General features: G+C 43.5%; 1 pseudogene; it reads left to right on the top strand.

Annotated features, from left to right (window-relative positions):
• Positions 1-6,714: 6,714 nt before the first annotated feature.
• LOC103293388 (heterogeneous nuclear ribonucleoprotein A1-like) lies at positions 6,715-8,026 on the top strand (annotated as a pseudogene).
• Positions 8,027-13,103: the final 5,077 nt, after the last annotated feature.

Here is a 13,103-nt window from a genome sequence, read left to right as displayed (position 1 = left end):
ATGAGCAGAAGTGGGCTGGTGAGGTTGGGAAGTCTTCACAGAGGAGTGATTGTTTTAATTTGATTTTATGCTTAAAAGACAAATTGTTTGGTTTTGAAAAATGACATTCTTGGAAAAGAGAACCACATATACAAGGAAAATCACCTTTGAAGCAAGGTGGAAGATGGATTTAAAAGGGAGTGGACTCAGATAGGGAGGGAAAGAAGAGAGTGAGAAACAGTGGGGGTTGGGGGACAGAAGCAGAGAGAAAGAGGGAGACAAGAGAACGTGAATACATGTTCCCAAAGCTCTAACTCACGAAATCCCTGAAAGAATTGGCTCTTGATTGATGGATTATCTACTCTAGAGCATCCTATTCCAGTTAATATTATATTCAATCATTTTTTTATTTATTACTAGTGGCCTGGTGCACAAAATTCGTGCATGGAGGGTGGTTCCCTCAGCCCAGCTTGCACCCCCTCCAATCGGGGACCCCTTGGGGGATGTCCTAAACCAGCAATCGGACATCCCTCTTGCAATCTGGAACCACTGGCTTCTAACTGCTCACCTGCCTGCCTGCCTGCCTGATCGCCCCTAACTGCCTCTTCCTGCCTACCTGATTGCCCCTAACCCCTCTGTCTGCCTGCCTGATCACTCCTAACCTCTCTGCCTGCCTGCCTAGTCGCCCCTTACTGCCTCTGCCTGCCTGCCTGATCACCCCCAACTGCCCTCCCCTGGTCGGTTTCTATGCCAGTCAGTGTCAAAAGCTCTACCTCCTAGGAAACCATTGGCTCCTCATACTTCACCAGGATTTGGTTCTGGTTGGTCAGTTTCTATGCCAGTCAGCATCTCTGGGCCTATCAACAGGGCCTGATCAGAAAGGCAGGGCTGATCAGCAGCCCCAGTGGAGGCCTGGTGAGAAATGGATGTGACAGACCCAGGGTTTTTATATATTAGGATTATGTAATCATTTGGAACTCATCAATTATTTGGTTTCCCATAGGCACAACTCATATAGGAAAGAAGAGTAAATGCTTAATTCTTACTCATCACTTACTGATTATAAAAATAATAGGTTGTTCCCTATAATCCTCCGAAGGTGATTAATGAGGGGTTTGTTTGTTGTTCAAATAGTTCAAATAGTTCATAATATGTGTGTGTGTTTCTCTTGCCATAGGGAGATGGGCCAAATCCGACTCTAGCATCTGGATTCTGGTCCCAACTTGGCCATTAGCTTGGCATGTTGCCCTTAGGCAAATCACTCTGAGTTCTATTTTCTTTTCTTTCCCCCTATTTTTTTTTTTTTTAATCCACTAAGTGAAGAGCATGGAACTGGGCCCAGCTCAGCCATCTGGTACACAAATAATACCTGTCTTTTCTCCTCATATTTTTTATGAATGAAGAAAAAAGTGTGATTAATAAAATAATCCTCTGAAGAATTTTTGGAGAGGTAGAAAGCAGAAATCAAATTGTAATTTAAGGAACTAATAGTGTTGAGGGCAGTACTATCTTATAGATAAAAATAAATAGAAGACATTGGTCCTACAAAAGTTGTTTCATTTGAATGTACTTAGAAATAAGTCAAAAAATAAATATTCAAAAGATGTATTTATTACATGGAAATTTTGAAAAATAGAAGAATAGAGAGGCAAATCAATTATTTATTCTGTTAGTTACTAACTTAAAGACTGAATATAGCTTACATAAATTCAAAGAAAATGTGAGAAAGAGGATGCCAAATGTGAAACAAGGATTATTATTGATGTAAAGGGTATGTGCTGATAACCCCTGCGTATTCTCTTGGGGGGGAGGTCACACATCTGTTGCATGATTCACATTATCCATAACTTTTTAAACAAAACATCAATGACTCAAGAGAGACACAGCTATTCCTCCTAAGGCAATTAGAGAAAGTGCTCCTGGGACACCATGAAAGGTAAGAGAATCTCACTGCTCACCTCATACCTCATCTTTCATGTGCTCAGAACCTATTTAGGATGACAACCTGCCAACTAAGATCTGTGCCTTTTAACACGCTCTCAACATGACTTTTCACAGATGATGTTGACGATAGGCACCTGGCTGAAGTAATTATTGGTCAGGTTTCTCCAGAGGAAAGTAACTCTTTTGTCCCCATCTGCTATACACTGAATTTTTTGTGACACCCCCCCCCCAAATTTATATGTTGAAAACCTACCTCCCTAGATGATAGTATTAGGAAATGGGGCCTTTGGGAGGTCATGAGGGCAGGGCCTTCATGAATGGGATTAGTGCCCTTATACAAGAGATCCCAGAGAGATCCTCACATGAGATAACAGAGAGGAGGCAGCTGTCTCTGAACCAAGAGGCTCTCCCCAGACTCTGAATCTGCCATCAGAGTCTGGCCCTTGGTCTTGGACTTCCCAGCCTCCAGAATTGTGAGAAATAAATTCCTATGTTTATAAGCAGGCCAGTCTATGGGGTTCTGTCATGGCAGCCTGAACTGACTAAGACACCCTCTTTTTATACTGTACCCTTTGGAAAGAAGTCACTGTGTGGAGCCTACACTAAGGAGTGAGGGACATGCTCCACTTCCTTGAAGCAGAACATCTACATAAATTATTTGGAAATCTGCACCCTTTTTACAAGAGACACCAATGAGACTTCAGTGTTCTCCAGAGTGGTGCCAACGTGCTTGCATCTCACCTGTCTCTCTCTACTCATGACTGACATCCTTGCTTTTCCCGCCCAGCCTCTTGCATAATATGGCGTCTTCTAGGCAGTAGGTCTCAAAGTGCGGTTCCCAGACGAGCAGCATCAGTATCCTTTTGTTAGAAACAATTTGTTAAAAATGCAAATTCTCGGTCTCCATTCTACTCTAGAAGCAGAAACTTAGGGTGGGCCCCACAATCTGAGTTTTAACGAACACCCCAGGTCATACATACTTGTCATGGCGTTAGAGGTAAGGATCGTTGCTCTAATGTATTCTTGCCATGGTTGGCCTGCTCTCATGACCAAACCCCATTCCTTCATCCATCCAACAGCTCTGAGCAAGCCTCAGCATTTCCTTCCACACTGATGTTGGTTAAACTGACATCTGGTGTTGAGACCTTAATCTCGGGACTCCTTTCTGATGAAGTGGCCCCATAGACATCTCTGAAGACCTTCAAAGTTCGATCACGTCCTTTCATTTCCTTACTAACACATTCCATCTACTCTCTTCCATCAATGGGTTATGTTCTCCCTGATATAAATTTCTGACTGAATTCCTAAAAGGAATTTTAGTATTTTGACAGAAAATCCTGTCCCCACTCTGTTCTTAAGTAATACCAACCGATTTCCTTTTAGACACTTAATGCCCAGGCATGAAAATCACCATGCCCTGATTTGAACTTGAGCCCCCGTAGTTCATTCTCTCCCTGGGAACCCCTGTCAGTGTCTCTGATGGTTCCAGGCTCCCATGCCCTTCCTGCTCCTCCCGCTTCCTGAGCTTCCATCTGGTCCCAGGAAGCATGACCCCCGCCCGCCAGGAGCCAGCACCAACACTCTCAGCTTCCCTTATCATTGCTGTTTCCCATTTCATTTGCACAGCACACGAAATGCTATGTGTCTTCAAATGTTTTAAGGGTTACCTCGCAGCATATGTTGGAGAGTGGGAATTTTTGAGCATGCTTCCAGAGAGGCCGTGGACTATGCCCCAGATAGAATTGTCAGTGCTGACACCAGGCCAGGCCTTGAGATATGGTCTCATGGCCCCTTCCCAGCACGTAGGCCTTCTTTCACAGAACACTGTCAGCTTTCTGAAGAACAGGATGACCCTGTGAATAACATGGTCGTCATTGGCATGATCCTGACGTTGCTTGGGAAAAACTATTTTGTCTTGGGTTACTTGTTCTGCAAAAACCGGATGTGGTTAATGTGCTTAAAAGCGGTCCCACACAAAGGGTCGCTGCTGCTCTCTGGTCTCCTGGCGTGGAGAATGGCAGAGCAGTCGCCGGGTCTCCTGGCCACCCGGCTAATAAAGGCTCCCTAAATTGTAATTTGGTCTGGGCTCCAGTGGTCATTCACTCGCATCCGCTCCACAACATTTGGAGATGCCCCAGCAAGATCACCAGCCTTTGACTGGTCCTGTGACCAGAGCCCTCTGGGGTCCCCGGACTCTCCAACCCAGGGGGAGATCTCTGAGAGACGTTCCTCAGCCCCGGGACTGGCAGAGGCCGGAGACCCCGTCTGCTAAATTTCCTGATTGACTCTGATTGGAGCCACCTGGATCTGGTTCTTACCGGTAAGAAACTTATTTCTGGTTCTGTTCTGTGGGCGCCCATCTGGGGTCTCTGGAAGGCTGGACGCAGCGCAACTTCTGAGACCAGATCCCGGTGCACGACGGTGCCCGGCGATCCTGTTTGGTTGTCTTTGTCTTTGTTATTCTGTGTTATTGTGGTCTAATTGTCTCTATCATTAGAATGGGTCAGTCTGCTTCATGTTCTTCTGTCTGTACTCCCCTGCATGTTTTTTGAAAAATTTCAGGAATTCAAGCGGCAAGCAGATGATTACGGAGCTTCCTTTGATGCTTTTGATTTACAGAAATTTTGTGAGCAGGAATGGCCAACTTTCCCATATCCCAGTGAGTGGAAGGGGGAGCTTGATCACCTCCCCTAGGTCAAAAACTCAGACTGTCTGGTGTATAACTGTAAGTGTGAGAGTATTTGTTATCTCTTTCTGTTGTTTAATTTGTTTAAAGATAGGGCGGACCTGCTATGACGGAATACAAAAGTCTTTAGCAGCTGCTGAGACACCTTTTTCTCAGAGTCTTTTGTTCTCCATCAGAGAGGGAATCAGCCCACTTAGCTAATAAAAATTTCTGTCTATGTTTGTATAAGTAAGGGTTTCAGTTTGCTCTGATTTGTGAATTTGCTGTATTAAATTGAAACTGAAGGGTTTTCTTTCCCTTCCACCAGACCATTTGTTACAGTTTGTCTCCGCCGGGTCACAAGCCCACCTCCTTCTGTGCCCAGGCCTCATTGTCCCTCTGACAGACAGCAAGGATCTCTTGGCTCTGAGAGAAACTTCTGACCCGCCTCAGCAGGAAGTAGCTAGAAGAGCCTAATGACGTCCATTTTCCCTAAAAGAATTCAGAGCCAGGATCCTTGAGGTAATATATTAGGCAGATAGGCAGATATGAGCAGAGCAAGGACGATGGGCCAACTAGCACTACCAGATGCAATTGAGTCTTTCCATCTCTACCTATGTGAGACAAGGAAACTCTCCAGAAGCAAGAGGGAATGAGGCTGCAGATGAAGCAGCCTGGGAGGCTGCCCTAAAACCAGTGGGGCCTCTACAGATTCTAGTGACTCTTCCCAACCCTGACCTACCCACCTCACCAGCTTACATGGAAACCCAATCTAGAAAAGCTGAAATCCATAACCAATCTTTACTCAAGTTCTTACAGGCTTCACAGTCTACCCAGAAAGCAGTCTAGAAGCATCTCTGATCCGGTCCATCCTTCCACCCTGGTGACTCTGACTGACTCCTACCTGGAAAGGACCACCTCCACAGCAGTCAAGGTCAACGGGATCCCACGTGGCTTCATCACACCCAGCTTAAGACAGCCCAGGCAAAATAGAGAGTCCAAAACTCTTCGGACCCTCTAAAGATTAGTCCTGGCCCTCATTCTGGGCCCTCATCTTATAAACAGGCCCACTGACTTTATTCAGCAGAGAATTAATTCTATCAAGCTTATAGTCCTCATGGGTCAATATAACTCCCTTGCCAACAATGACCCAAAAGAGTCAATGATTTGACTCATGTACATAAAACCAGTGGGGAATGTTGGAGAGTGGGAATTTTTGAGCATGCTTCCAGAGAGGCCATGGACTATGCCCCAGATAGAATTGTCAGTGCTGACACCAGGCCAGGCCTTGAGATATGGTCTCATGGCCCCTTCCCAGCACGTAGGCCTTCTTTCACAGAACACTGTCAGCTTTCTGAAGAACAGGATGACCCTGTGAATAACATGGTCGTCATTGGCATGATCCTGACGTTGCTTGGGAAAAACTATTTTGTCTTGGGTTACTTGTTCTGCAAAAACCGGATGTGGTTAATGTGCTTAAAAGCGGTCCTACACAAAGGGTCACTGCTGCTCTCTGGTCTCCCTGCGTGGAGAATGGCAGAGCAGTCGCCGGGTCTCCTGGCCACCCGGCTAATAAAGGCTCCCTAAATTTTAATTTGGTCTGGGCTCCAGTGGTCATTCACTCGCATCCGCTCCACAACACATATAGCTGTTCTAACAAATGTAGGGTTACACAAAGTGGTCCTCATTCCCACACTATCCATTTTAACTTCACTTTATCACAAAACTATGGTATACAAAATCTCTGAGATATAAAGTATTCATTTCCTCATTCCTAAGCTATTTATGTGCTTTTAGGGAGGCCTATTTAATCACAATGTTTTCATGGAAACTGCTTATAAGAGGGTAGGTATTGGAAGAAATACTGTGTTCATTTTCACTGAAATATCCTAAATTCAATCCATAAGAAGCTCACTAAAACCCTCAGGCAGCCAGAACCCATCCTGTCCTGAACTGACTCCCTCAGAGGAGAGTGTTTTTGGCCTCTGCACGGTACCTAACCACCTGGGAGTGTCCTTTGTAGACTTGCATGGACACATCTTTCTGCTTTTATGAGGGATTTTTTTCCATAATTTTCCTCAATGGACATGTATTATTGCCATTAAAAATGGAATGAAAAGCTTTCTGCTGGTGAACGCCGCGGAGTAAGCATCGTTGGAATTTCCCCTGTTGCAGTCATCATGTCTAAGTCTGAGTCTCCCAAAGAGCCGGAGCAGCTGCAGAAGCTCTTTATCGGAGGTTTGAGCTTTGAAACAACCGATGAGAGTCTGAGGAGCCATTTTGAGCAATGGGGAACGCTCACGGACTGTGTGGTGATGAGAGATCCAAACACCAAGCGCTCCAGAGGCTTTGGGTTTGTCACCTATGCCACTGTGGAGGAGGTGGATGCAGCCATGAATGCAAGGCCACACAAGGTGGATGGGAGAGTTGTGGAACCAGAGAGGGCTGTCTCAAGAGAAGATTCTCAAAGACCTGGTGCCCACTTAACTGTGAAAAAGATTTTTGTCGGTGGTATTAAAGAAGACACTGAAGAACATCACCTAAGAGATTATTTTGAACAGTATGGGAAAACAGAAGTGATTGAAATCATGACTGAACGAGGCAGTGGCAAAAAGAGGGGCTTTGCTTTTGTAACCTTTGATGACCATGACTCTGTAGACAAGATTGTCATTCAGAAATACCATACTGTGAATGGCCACAACTGTGAAGTAAGGAAAGCCCTATCTAAGCAAGAGATGGCTAGTGCTTCGTCCAGCCAAAGAGGTCGAAGTGGTTCTGGAAACTTCGGAGGTGGTCATGGAGGTGGTTTTGGTGGAAATGACAACTTTGGTCGCGGAGGAAACTTCAGTGGTCGAGGTGGCTTTGGTGGCAGCGTGGTGGCGGTGGATATGGTGGCAGTGGGGACGGCTATAATGGATTTGGTAATGATGGAAGCAATTTTGGAGGTGGTGGAAGCTACAATGATTTTGGCAATTACAACAATCAATCTTCAAATTTTGGGCCTATGAAAGGAGGAAACTTTGGAGGCAGAAGCTCTGGCCCTTATGGTGGTGGAGGTCAATACTTTGCCAAACCACGAAACCAAGGTGGCTATGGCGGTTCCAGCAGCAGCAGTAGCTATGGCAGTGGCAGAAGGTTTTAATTACTGCCAGGAAACAAAGCTTAGCAGGAGAGGAGAGCCAGAGAAGTGACAGGGAAGCTACAGGTTACAACAGATTTGTGAACTCAGCCAAGCACAGTGGTGGCAGGGCCTAGCTGCTACAAAGAAGACATGTGTTAGACAATACTCATGTGAATGGGCAAAAAAACTCGAGGACTGTATTTGTGACTAATTGTATAACAGGTTATTTCAGTTTCTGTTCTGTGGAAAGTGTAAAGCATTCCAACCAAGGGTTTTAATGTAGATTTTTTTTTTTTTTTGCACCCATGCTGTTGATTGCTAAATGTAATAGTCTGATCATGACGCTGAATAAATATCTTTAAAAAAAATGGAATGAAAAGCAAAAAATCATTTAATCCACAAGGTTACTTTCCTCAAAATCCACCACAAACTTAGCCAATAAAATAGTGAAATATAAACAGGCGATTTTTAAACACTTAGTATAATTTACATCTTCACTTAAAAAGATGACATACATTTTCTTCTATATTATTTATCCATGCTTCAGATGTAACAAATAAAATAGCTTTTTAGAAATAGAATTACCGGCTTAAAGAATACAAAAAAATTTAAGAGTTGATATATTGGGTGAGCAAAAGTAGGTTTATAATTGTGAGCATGTGCAACACAGAATCTATTCTTGTAATATTATTTATTAACTAGAGGCCCAGTGCATGAAATTTGTGCACTTGGGTGGGGGGAAGGTTGTCCCTCAGCCCAGCTTGCACCCTCTCCAATCTGGGATCCCTTTCACAATCCGGGACTGCTGGGTCCCAATTGCTCGCCTGCCTGCCTGCCTGATTGCCCCTAACCACTTCTGCCTGCCAGCCTGACCACTCCACTGCCAGCCTGATTGACGCCTAACTGCTCCCCTGCAGGCCCGATCACCCCCAACTGCCCTCCCTCCCCTGCAGGCCCGGTTGCCCCCAACTGCCCTCCCCTGCTGGCCTGGTAGCCCCCAACTGCCCTCCCCTCCTGGCCTGATCGCCCACAACTGCTCTCCCCTCCTGGCCATCTTGTGACCACATGGGGGCAGCCATCTTGTGCGAGGGCATGACGGTCAACTTGCATATTACCTCTTTATTATATAGGAAGACTTGTATTTTTCCATATGAACAACTATAAACCTACTTTTGCCCATCCCTATAATTCTCTATGTCTGCCTTTGCTTTCTGAACAGGAGTTGGCTTCGATGAGATTTGCAGGTTCAGAATATATTAAATAGATAGTCTAAATCTTAACTGTGGCCTAATAATAATGCATGAGAAATGTGAGAAATGTTAGAGATGTTAGAAATGTTAGAGATCCTCTCACTTGAACCTCCGATTTATAGCCACAAAGGTGTGGAGACATTCACTTTAGGTTAAGTGTTCCACCTAGTGGCCAATTCCAGCCTAGCTGTGTTCTTAGGATTCTCAGAAATACCTAAAAAATAAAGCAAGCCGGCAGGAGCTACCTCCCTTTCTTAAAAAAACAAAGAACAACAACAAAGCAAATAATTTCTTAAAGAAAAAATCAAAAGAGCCGTGTAGTACAGTGGGATAAACCAACCTACGTCTGAGTCCTGGCTCTGCTGTTTGCCAGCTACTTCCTTAGCAGTGTGACCTTCGTCCCATTCCTGCGCCCCTGGAAGCAAGAGGTCTGGAAGTCCCAGCCCTGACACTGAGTGCACATAAACCCCTGAAAGTCCTGCCAGGCTGCCCAGGAACGGAGGTTCCTATAGCTAGCCTCTAGCTACTGCCTAAATCAATGTGCAACCCCAGGTCTGAAACTGATCATTTCCAATGTGACCTTGAAAGTGTTCACTTCAGTCCATCTGGTTTGACTCAGTGGATAGAGTATTGGCCTGCGGACTAAAGGGTCCCAGGTTCGATTCTGGCCAAGGGCACATGCCTGGGTTGCAGGCTCAATCCCCTCAACCCCCAATAGGGGTCGTGCAGGAGGCAGTCAGTCAATGATTCTCTCTCATCATTGATGTTTCTTTTTCTCTATCTCTCTCCCTTCCTCTCTGAAATCAACTAAAAACAAAAAGTGTTGACTTCATGAGTGTGAGAGGTGGAGAGGCTGGGAGGGTGAAACAGCTGGGCACATCCAGTTAACACTAATGACAATCACAGCAGCAACCAATTTCTCTCATAAAAACGGAAGCCCTCCTCTTTTGGGGGGAGCCTCATGTAGGAGGTCCAAGCACAAGGCTGTCACTACTGCAACCCTTCAGATGCTGCAGATGAAGTGCTATCTCCCTCTCAGCCCAACGAAGATGCTCTGGCTTCTCAGGGGAATGCAAAGAGGGGCTTCTCCTCCCCTTTCCAGCCAGAGGCTTGGGCTGACTATGCAGACCAGGGAGCGGGAGAGCAGGACATTGACTCTCTCCACTCTACGCCTTCATGTCATGGGAAGCATCAAACAAATGTAAGCTTCCGTGTTTGCCCTAAATAACATGCACTAGTTACATGTACCTTCACCAACTGGAAGGCAAAGTGCCTGAGATGAATTTGTCACCAAATCTGTGACCTGACTCACTTCCTTCACTCACCATCCGTTAGTGGCACAGCCCTAAACACTTAGGCTCCCTGGGAGCTTTTCCGAGCACAGGGACACGCTGGAGCTCACCCGCTCACCTGCAAAAGCCAACTGCTCCATATTCAGAAATTTTTCAAGCCAGCGGCTAAAACATGAATAATTGAAATTGCTGTTTGAAATATTCACAGCACAGAAGTTGGCATATCTATGAATCAGGGCCTTTTTTTTTTTTTTTTTTTTTGAGATCTAACTTACCAGGATGTCGCTGAATATGAGCCATCTAACCAAATGCCATCCACGTATAGGGGACTGTGTTCGATGTTATTTCTCAACCAGATACATGGCCACTCTCCCAGGTGGCATCTGAAATGCGAGAATACATTTTTGTTTGTCAAAAATAAAATATGGGCACTACGGGCATTTAACAAACAGAGGCTTGTGATGATAAATATTTCACAATGCATGTGATAGTTTCCAAGGAAGAAACATCGTGTCCAAAATGCTAAGAGCCCCCCCCCCCCCGCCCACCCACTGAGAAACAAAGCAAGTGGTACAAATATATTCTAACACCATAACACCAACCTGTGCGCCTTCTTTGAGCCTCCATAGGAAACCGCCCGCGTGTGTATGAAAATCACTATCTATGGGACTCGTTAATAGAAGCAGATGGGGCGTTATCCCAAAGAGGAACCTGGTGACTATTCCTTCCCTAACTTCCTAAACTGGTTCCCCAAATGTCACGTGTCCTTTCCTCTTGAATGTTTCTCTTTATCTCATTGTTATCTCCACTCTAAATCTCTTACGACAATTTCCTTTTAGCCTCCTTCTTCTATTGACACCCTTATCTAAGAGATATAGATTTTTTTTAAAAAATGTTAATGTTTAAGGCTAAGAAATAAGCTTCAGTTTGCTGGAAAATTCAATTATGTGCCAAAGTGAATTTCCATATGATATAAATGAGAATCCATTCTAAGAAACAAACAACTTATAAATCCTCTGGTGATTTATAAATCACCTGGCTCTATCTTTTGGGCTAAGTGAATAGTGCAACAACATGGGTACTTACCTAAAAATAAGGAAAGAACAGCTACTTGTAAAGCAAATATTCTAGCAGATATAAATGAATAAAATATCTGTTAAATGGCCACATATAAAAGCAGAATGATTTGTAGTTTGGGTTATTTTAACTTTCCCTCAAATATAAATATATCCTTGGTGTATGTAGCTAAGAATCATGCTCACATGATTTTTAGAGTCTCAGAATATCACTTTCCAAAGATATTCACACATAACTCAAACACTGTTCATTACGTAAAAAACAAACAAACAAACAAACAAACAAACAAAAAACCTGGAAAACATTGAAAATGTAGCATTATCCACAATGAGATGCTAACATATTGACTTGAAGTAGTTATTTGATTGGTTCTCTTCCATTGCCAAAGCCTGGCTTTACTTAGAAGCTCCCCTTTCTGAGTTGTTGCTACAAAAAGAAACTGTCAACTATGAAGGAAGTTACTGTGTTGTTCTGCCATCTGCATAAGACACATATAGCATCCACAATGATCCCAGAGCTCAGAGTCCATGGGAATACTATTAAAAGACGATTTTCAGCAACTTTTTTTAAAGCTAACAAAATCAGCATCATCAACATGGAAGGTGGGCAATAATTGTGTGTTTTTTTTTACCATTATTTCAAACTCAATATGTGAAATCGAATGAACAAAATAAACTGATGAACAAAATAGATCCATGGAACAGACTGTCAAATCTCAGAGGGAAGGTGGAGTGAGGGAGGGGGCGGTGGGGAGTGATTAACCAAAGAACTTGTATGCATATATGCATAACTCATGGACACGGACAATAGTGTGGTGAAGGCCTGGGGTGGGGGAGGGCAGGGGAGCTAGAAGGGGTCAATGGGGAAAAAAAGAGGACATATGTAATACTTTCAATAATAAAGATTTTTTAAAAGTTTTTCAAACTCTATAAATGCATATGTTTTCCTTTAGCATATAAAATAAGTACCTCTACGGGTACTTTTATTTATAGAAATTCCACAAGCATGATCAAGAACCTTAAAAAATGTCCTCAGTAATAAAAAACATTTTTCAGAGTGTGCAATTTTAAAATATAAACCTTTGGACTATAGAGAAGTTAAACAAAAATACATAAACTAAACCAGTTTGCTATTCCTCAAATAAGTGAGTAAGATATTACCATACTTATGAAATTCATTCCGCTTTTTTACAAAATATCTGTAAAAATGAACTGACTGGTAGCCTGGTGTCTGGTGCCATCTACTGGAGAGCAACAGTCACTGGTTTCCCACGTGTTTCTTCAGCTAAGTAGTGTGTAAATTATGTAATTTACATAAGAAATGTGTACTTAGGTAAAAATAACTGGAAGTGAATTTGTAAATGTAAAAAACGATTGCTGTGTTGAGAATACTGCTTTGTTCTTTTTTGAATGACCATTCAAAGTATGTTGATTGGCATATTTACAAGACAGAAGTACAGAAACTTAAAAGATTTGAGCAAAATGGGAAAATAAATAGCACCAGGATTGGGAATGAATCACTTCAAGTCATTTACCACAAGGAGGCGGGCATTGTGGATTGTCTTGGAGCTGGAGCTGGTGACCAAAAGTCAAAATTAGAGACTGTTTCTTCCACTGTTTACAAGTAATGCCAGTTATCTAGCATAGCATAAATCAAGATCTCCGGTGAATTACCATATGGGAAATTTATTGTAACAAATTTCCTGGTGGTAACAGGAAAAAAACTCTGAGGGCAGTACGATAAATAGATACATGATGCATTTTCACTTGACTAGA

The sequence above is a fragment of the Eptesicus fuscus genome, chromosome 12 (genome assembly GCF_027574615.1).
Source record: "Eptesicus fuscus isolate TK198812 chromosome 12, DD_ASM_mEF_20220401, whole genome shotgun sequence".
Classification (NCBI taxonomy): domain Eukaryota; kingdom Metazoa; phylum Chordata; class Mammalia; order Chiroptera; family Vespertilionidae; genus Eptesicus; species Eptesicus fuscus.
The sequence above is the reverse complement of the archived record's forward strand: the minus strand, read 5'-3'. Positions and strand labels throughout refer to the sequence as shown.